The following is an 8,897-nucleotide window of genomic DNA, read 5'->3' on the forward strand; positions in this document are numbered from 1 at the left end:
TAATAGTTTATCTCAATCATATTATTAGTTGTTACATGTGATATTATTACTCAATAATGTTACATTCCATATACTTATTTTGTATTTTTTATCACGCGTTTAGAATTAATAACGTGACTTTCACTTATTGAGGTTTATTCATGTGTTGTTATAGACGGTACAATCAACTAAAACATAATACCCATATTCAATCAACTCTTAAATAGTCAACCATCTGTTTCAAAACTCAGATTTTTAAAATTTGTACATGTGGTTACTTTGAATTCAAGATTTATATCGACTTTTCATGAGTGTTTATTCAAATTCAGAATTACGTTTGCTTATTTATAAATCAGAGTTTTGTATATTGATTCTTGATCTATTAATGACTAATCCATATATTTTCATGGGTGTTTATTCAAATTCAGAATTACGTTTGCTTATTTATATTTCGGAGTTTTGTATATTGATTCTTGATCTTCTAATAACTAATCCATATTTTCATTGATGTTCTGTGGTGATCACATATCACCTAACATCAAAGGGATGGGGATGTTTTTTCACTGACATATATTAGAGGGGAAATTTATCAATGTCGTCATCTGTACTATCGTCACATGTCTAGAAAACGAAATTGAAGAAGTGACTAAATTAACAAAATGAACAACTGATTCTTGAATCAGCTTCAACCTGGGTTCTACTTCTGTCATCAGCCCATGGGTCGTGCGTGCGTGCGCGCGCGCACACACACACACAAATAATTAATACCACTCATTGAACCGGAGATCATTGATAAGCAAAAATATATAACCATTAGAATAGTAGTGAAACCAAACAAAGGTATAGTAGATCCATTCATATATATGAACTAGAGACAAACCAATATATCAAAAAAAAAAGAACCAAATAAATCACTTAGAGAATTTCAGCCTCTTCTCAGAACCCAACCCTTGTCCAGGTTCACCAGTTGCTCAAGGGTTACAAGAGACCATCTGTGTTCAGTTTGAGCAAACAGCTTTTGGTTGAGAGAGTCTATGATTACACTAATGTTCCCAAACCTAAACACTTGATGGCCATCTTTCATTCTTTCCACTATAGGCATAAACAGCAAATCATTATCTTGTGCATAAACTCCAATAAGTTCCTTCAAACTCATATCAACAATACCAACACCACCAGAACCTGGTTGCTGTCCCTTTGCTGCCTGAGGTTCAGAGTGGGTCTTGATGTTTTCTCTGAAACCTGGATGGACAACCTCCAAGCCTTCAGCCGCCTGGTTCATCATGTTCAGACCAATATTAAGCCAGTATCTTACATGCTCATTCGACAGAAGCTGGGGTGGGATAAGATCCTTCCAACCCAGGTACCAATTTATAACTTGTTGAAAATCCGGCTTTGAACATAACCATTGGTACAGAACTTGTAGCCACTTGTTAAAAAACACGTCCATTATACGAAGCATGTGATGAGTCGGAATCGCACTAGCCCAAGTCCGGACCCAGTAAAACTGGTCAAGCTTCTGATCTGCTGGATTGACTTGGAATTCATGCATGACTGCCAGCAACTTTGGAATGATGTATCGGACCATCGTCTGTTCCCACCGTGAGATGTGGAACTTGGTCTACAAGGAATTGGATTGAAAGAACTCATTTAAACCCACAAGCCACAAGATATATAAAGCATGCAAACGATTTTATAACTTGATAAACACGCACTTAAGATTAAACCCATCTAATATATCTGACGTAATTAAATTCGACCTAAACTATTATTATCAGAAAAACAAATAACCAAATTTGTTTAATTTTCTTAAGGTTTAATTCTTTTTTTTTGAAAAATACATGAAATATTCTAATATAATATTACACCGTAAATATTCTAATGTGATTTTTAAAATGTTAAAATATTCTAGTATTCTACTAGATTTGTCATATATGTAAAATATTCTAATATTCTACAAGAATATTCTAATATTCTACTAGAATATTTTACAAATATTTCAAAAAACAGTAATTTTTTTTTGGATAAAAAAATGAAGAAAATAATATTATAAAATTTTTTTTTGAAAAATTTTCAATTATTTTGCATTTTAAAAATATTTTTTATCTATAAAATGAGTGGATAGGATTGCGTCTCCCCATCTCACAAACTATGGTGGTCTAACACGAAACTAATCATTTATATATATAAACAAGGGTCCTGTTAGAGCTACTATTTCTATGGTGCAAAGCAATAATGATTCCGATAAGAACGATGCAGTGGATGAAATTAAAGAATACTATGATTGTAGATATATTTTTGCATGTGAAGCTTCATGGCGGATTTTTAAATTCGATGTTCATTATAGATATCCTGCTGTGATTAGACTACCTTTTCATCTTCCAGATCAACAACAAGTTGTATATGAGGCAGACGATGACATTGAAGATGTTCTTGACCGAACTTCAATTGCTTCTTCAATGTTCACATCTTGGATGAAGTGTAATGAAATCAATAAAGAAGCACGGAAACTGACATATGTTGAATTTCCTACAATGTTTGTTTGGCACCGTTAAGATCTGATTTGGAAGCCAAGGAAAGTTGGATATGCGATTGGTAGAATTCACTCTGTTTCACCTAAACTCGGAGAAGCATATTTCTTAAGAATTCTTTTAAATAAAGTGAAAGGTCCTAAATCATTCGAAGAAATTCGCACAGTCAATATATGGTGAACTATGTTCTTCTTTTAAAGATGCATGTTATAATCTTGGCCTTTTAGATGATGACAAAGAATTCATCGATGCAATTAAGGAAGCAAGTCTTTCTGGATCTGGTTTTTATCTACGGTTCTTATTTTCTACGATGTTATTGTCCAGCAGTTTGTGTAAACCAGATATAGTTTGGCAAAACACTTGGGAATACCTGTCAGATGGAATTCTTTACAATCAACAACAGAGATTAAAGTCTCCAAGTAATATAACTTTATCTGATTATTATTAAAAGAGTATCATATACAATTTCAGTATAAATTCAATTATATTTTATGTCCCAATCAATTAGTTTTTTTATACGTTCCAATTAATAAATTATTTTCCGTATAGGTTTATCACTAAACGAAGATCAACATAAAAACTTGACTTTGTTTGAGATAGAACAAATTTTACTTCGTAACAATTCCAGCCTTAAAAAATATGGAAAGATGCCTTACCTAGATGTTGATTCTGTTTCATCTTCAAACAGTCGTCTTATTACCGAGGAGCTAGATTATGACATTCCAAATTTAAAGAACGATTTTGATCGGTTGTTTGTTGCATCAACAAACGAGCAACGAGACATTTTTCTTGATATCATGGATGCAGTTAAACATAGTAGGGGAGGTGTATTCTTTGTTTATGGTTATGGTGGAACTTGTAAGACATTTCTTTAGAAGACAATTTCTGCAGCAATTAGAGCTTAAGGTGAGATTGTTTTAAATGTTGCTTCAAGTGGGATAGCTTCATTATTATTGACTGGAGGCCGGACAACACACTCTCGGTTTATAATTCCCATAAATCTAACTGAGGATTCTTTTTGTAGAATAAATCCAAAGAGTGATCTTTCCAGTTTAGTAAGAAAAACCTCATTGATCATTTGGGATGAAGCACCCATGGTACACAAGCATGCATTCGAAGCTTTAGATCGAACTCTGAAGGATATATTAAAGTGTGCCAATCCTACAAATTCAAATATTCCATTTGGAGGGAAAGTGATTGTCTTTGGAGGTGATTTCAGACAAATTCTACATGTTGTTTTAGGTGGCAATAGACAAAACATTGTTAATGCTTCTTGAAGTTCTTATTTATGGCAACAATGCAAAGTTCATAAATTAACAAAAAACATGAGGTTAACAGTTGGAAGTGATCAATCTGCTAATGAACAAATAAGGGATTTTGCAACTTGGCTTTTAGACATAGGAGAAGGTAATTTTGGTGGTCCGAATGACGGTGAAGCAATTGTTGATATTCCAGAAGAGTACCACTTTTAATAAAAAATGTTATCAAAATCAGAGTACCACTTTTAATAAATTGTTTATGCTTTATAAAAATCAGAGTACCACTTTTAATAAAAAATGTTGCGGAATTTGTTCCTAGTAAAACATGATAAATACGTTATCAAGGGTTTTCCGAAGAAAAATATTTTTATTCATTTTAAAACATTTGGGATGTCATCGTTAATACAGAAACATAAGCATAAACAGAACTTATATTCATTATCACTAGTGATTTATATCTCCTTAATCTCTCAGTGTAATGTGACTTCATATCAACACCTGTGATATAAATAAACTGAGTGGGCCAGGTTGGGAAACCTGGTGAGTACATAGGGTTTTCAACCCACAATAATATAATTATTATGTTTAATCATCAAACAGTTAACTCAATTACCCATCCCCATTATCTTCTTTACTCTTAAGGATCTACCTAAGAATCAGCTATTCCTCGTTCATTTATTCCTAAGGATTATCCTAAGGAATTGGCACGAAGTCCATTGTCACCGGGTTTAGGCACTAAGTCTGCATAGTCGCCAGGGTTTATACAACATGCACTAAGTCTGCATAGTCGCCAGGGTTTAGGTACTAGGTCTGCATAGTCACTAGGGTTTAGGCATCAAGTCTGCATGATCGCCAAGGTTTAGGCACTAAGTCTGCATAGTCGCCAAGGTTTAGAGTACACCGGGTGAACACATCGTTCACAACACCTACAGGTTGCGAGCCTGCTAGTGTTCCACTGGACTGTCTAGAATAGTCTGTGGTTGTCATCCATACTCTGCTAGATGACGGGTCCATCATTTGGGTAAAAGGCTTCTCTCATTGTTCACCTCTCACCCTTATCTCATGGTCTATATCACCTCTTATCTCATCATCCAACTCATATTTCATCTACCCATGTTTTACCCAACATATTATGTAGATATAAATACATATACAGTTTAAATCATATAAAACTTGTTCCAAGCCGTGGGGAAGAAGGTGTGGCCCAGATTGCGCCACGTGTCACTCGCAGATTACCCCAAAAACTAATTATCTTCTAAAATCCGTAACTTTCGCATACGAGCTCCGTTTTTGACGTTATTTATATCCACGCGTAGGTAAAAACAAGATATACAACTTTCATTTAGACTCCGTCGGCTAAATTTTGACCGATCTTAAATTTAACAGTAGGAGGAGATTATACTGTTAAATGTCCGCGTAAAATTCATAACTTCTACATACGGACTCCGTTTTTGTCTGTCTTTTTATCGTTGAGTTCCTATTAATGAGATCTTCAACTCTCATTTAGGTAGCGTAGGCCAAAAACTGCTCGATCTAAAATTCTAGTTTCGGGCTGTGCACTGCTATGCCAAATCTTAGAAAATTCATAACTTCCTCATACAAAGTTAGATTTGGGCGTTCTTTTTTTGTATGTTCTCGGTTTAACGTATACTACAACTTTTATTTAGACACTAAGGCTAAAAAGTCCTCTATCATAAATTCACTATTTATGTCTCCCGGTGCCGTGCCGGTTTTGCCGTAAAACTTCGACAGGTCATAACTTCTTCATTATAACTCGGATTTCGGCGTTCTTTATATGTACAGAAACCTTGTGACATATACTATAACTTGGTAAATATTATTTATTCTAATTAATCTTCTATTAAAAAGTCATTTTTGACACTTATCGTCTCTAAATTGACTAGCCTGAAGCTGCAGGCGTTACAATTATCTCCCCCCTTAAGATGATTACGTCCCGGAATCATCAACGAAACAGGGCAGTATAATGACTCCATACGTTATCAGTACATCCTAGGTAATAATCGTAACTTATTTGTTCCTTCGAATGAGTATCTAACTCTTGGACTCCTGACTGCAGGCGGTGCCCGATCTTGGACCCGCTCTTTATCTCATGTTAGACTTCCAATCATGATCTTCATGTCACGATCTCGATCTTTATTGGAGACTCCTTCTTTAACAAACTTGAGATAAGTTTCTTCCTTCGATTATCATAATAAACCGATGGGTCATGTTCTAATGACCTCTCATCGTATGATACATTGCTTGGACTCAGGTCTTTTAGAGTCAAATTCCAGAACAGACTATACCTTCCTTCATGTTCTAATCACATCTTAAAAGGTAGCATTTATAGCTACAAGCAACCTTCACGATACCTCTACTGATCGCTTTGATTAATTGTTCCGGCTTAAGTCAGGTGCTACATCAAACTTGGTTCTCGGAACCACGTAACATACTCGTCGTAGTCGGACTCAATTTGGTATGACCACTAGGGTAGGAATAACAACAATCTTCTTAGTCATTACCGAAACAATGGTAACGACATACTTGAATAAAATGGTATCAATTACTAGCTTCTTGGTAACCTTGTGACTTTCCCTGATCCAAGTGTGAGTCCTTTACTTCCGGTAGTATACGCCTCTACTACCTTTCACACCTACTCATACTCGTCCCAAGTATTGTCTCGCAATTCTCTAAGTCATTATCACATAAACAATTTTAACATATACAAATGTGTCCAAACAATCATATAATTTTCCCTAGACTCTACTAGGACTTCTTCCATGCATATCTTCAATCATCAATTCTGCTTCACTCGGTTGGTGATGGAAACGTCAGACGATGGGATAACTTCATGGATTATACCAAAAATCTTTCTTCTGCTAATCGAACATGTACTTCTCCCGTACTAGACGTATTATTTATTAGACACATTCTAAAGGCATGATATCACTCTTACGATATCTTCCGATAGGCACCATTCAGTATCATAAGCCTTCTCATTTCGTCCATTCACTCAATTCACTACGAGTCTTCACCATGATGTTCTGCACACCAAAGCAGGCGTTCGTTGTATCGAGACGAGAATATAGATAGAGGAAGATTTAGACGAGTATTCCTCCTTATTACTCCGAAAAGTTACATGCCAGTTCTAACCCCGTAATTAAACGTTTAGAAATCGGAACACATAAAATTTCCAGATCCGGTCAGCAACAGACCATAGATCTGACCAAACAATAGCTTAAAGCATCACAAATCATTTAGCACATATAAAACTTGTATAAAATCGTTCATCCAGCATAGATATCAAGTATACAAATAATATACACACATAGCACGTAGTTTATATAGAATACTTCATATCTATGTGTAAGATGAAAGGGATCATGCACTCACTTGAAAAGGTGGTGACTCGGCACTTGGACGGCACTTCGTTACTCTTAACACAATTTTCCTTTGTCAAAACCTAGTATCATTACCACTAGAGTTTAGTCTAATATTCACCGAGACTAATTAATAGTCTTGCTATTATTACTATTATATAAGCACGAAACAATATTTCTCAACCACTATATACAGACAGCGGCCAGACATAAAACACCGGATGGCAGGACCATTTTGGCATATAGCACTTTTGAAATCCAACAACCCTTTGCGGCCCTTTAAACCAGATTCCCCGTACCGTGAGTGGTTAAAAGATATTATAACGACACTTATATAACTCATAATAATAGCCCAAATACTTATTAAAATGTCCTAATATCATTACTATATTAAAACATAAGATATACTAACGATAGGGTAGGCGTAGCTTACTTACAGCGGGTTTTTTGCAAAACCGGGCTTCGCTGGAGCAGCGTTCCCGAGCCAAAAGCTCTTCTTCTCGGAGTCTTCTGGTGCTACGGGACTTGCCTCTAGCACTTGGAAGTTGCTAGGGATTGGGGATGAGAGGTTTTGAGTATTGAGAGAGAAAGAAGGGTGAAGGTGTGAGTTTTGGGAGTGATTTACGCCTCTATTTATATAGGCTGAGTTCGGTCCGAACGCAGCGCGTTCCCTAGACGAACGCACACGTTCGCGAACGCGGTGTGTTCCCTAGACGAACGCAGGGCATTCGTTGCCACGTGTCGCCATCTTGTTCCAAGCCGCAGGGAAGAAGGTGTGGCCCAGATTGCACCACGTGTCACTCGCCGATTACCCAAAAAACTAATTATCTTCTAAAATCCGTAACTTTCGCATACGAGCTCTGTTTTTGACGTTCTTTATATCCACGCGTAGGTAGAAACAAGATCTAAAACTTTCATTTAGACTCCGTTGGCTAATTATTGACTGATATTAAATTTATTAGTAGGAGGAGATTATACTGTTGAATGTCCGCGTAAAATTCATAACTTCTACAGACGGACTCCTTTTTCGTCTGTCTTTTTATCGTTGAGTTCCTATTAATGAGATATTCAACTCTCATTTAGGTCATGTAGGACGAAAACCGCTCGATCTAAAATTCGAGTTTCGGGCCGTGCCCTTGTATGCCAAATTTAGAAAATTCATAACTTCTTCATACGAAGTCAGATTTGGGCGTTCTTTTTTTGTATGTTCTCGGTTTAATGCATACTAAAACTTTTATTTACATCACTAAGGCTAAAAATTCCTCTATCGTAAATTCACTATTTACGTCTCCCGGTGTCGAGCCGCTTTTGCCGTAAAACTTCGACAGGTCATGACTTCTTCGTTATAACTCAGATTTTGGCGTTCTTTATAGGTACGGAAACCTTGTGACATATACTATAACTTGGTAAAGATTATTTATTCTAATTAATCTTCTATTAAAAAGTCATTTTTGACGCTTATCGTCTCTAAATTGACTAGCCCGAAGTTGCGGGCGTTACAAAATCGATCTAGATGTCACTCTAATCTTACCTTTAGGATGAAATTGTTACTGATTAATCACTAAAAAAGAAAATAAACTGGAATGGACCTTAAGAGTATGAAAATAAAACCAAAAAGAAACGAAAGGTATACAATTCAAACAATGTTCAACAAATATGGTAAATTGGTGTGGTATGGTGTTTTGACGATGTAGCAGATATGGTACATTAGTGATGCTGTTGGCCGTGGCTGGTGGTTAAGGTTCGTA

The 8,897-nt window shown here is 36.0% G+C and overlaps 1 pseudogene; it reads right to left on the reverse strand.

The window, feature by feature from the left end:
* Positions 1-904: 904 nt before the first annotated feature.
* Positions 905-1,567, reverse strand: LOC145158068 (septin and tuftelin-interacting protein 1 homolog 1 pseudogene; annotated as a pseudogene).
* Between the last annotated feature and the right edge of the window lie 7,330 nt (positions 1,568-8,897).

Source organism: Lactuca virosa, chromosome 2 (genome assembly GCF_052849685.1).
Source record: "Lactuca virosa cultivar CGN04683 chromosome 2, Lactuca_virosa_CGN04683_v6, whole genome shotgun sequence".
Classification (NCBI taxonomy): Eukaryota; Viridiplantae; Streptophyta; class Magnoliopsida; order Asterales; family Asteraceae; genus Lactuca; species Lactuca virosa.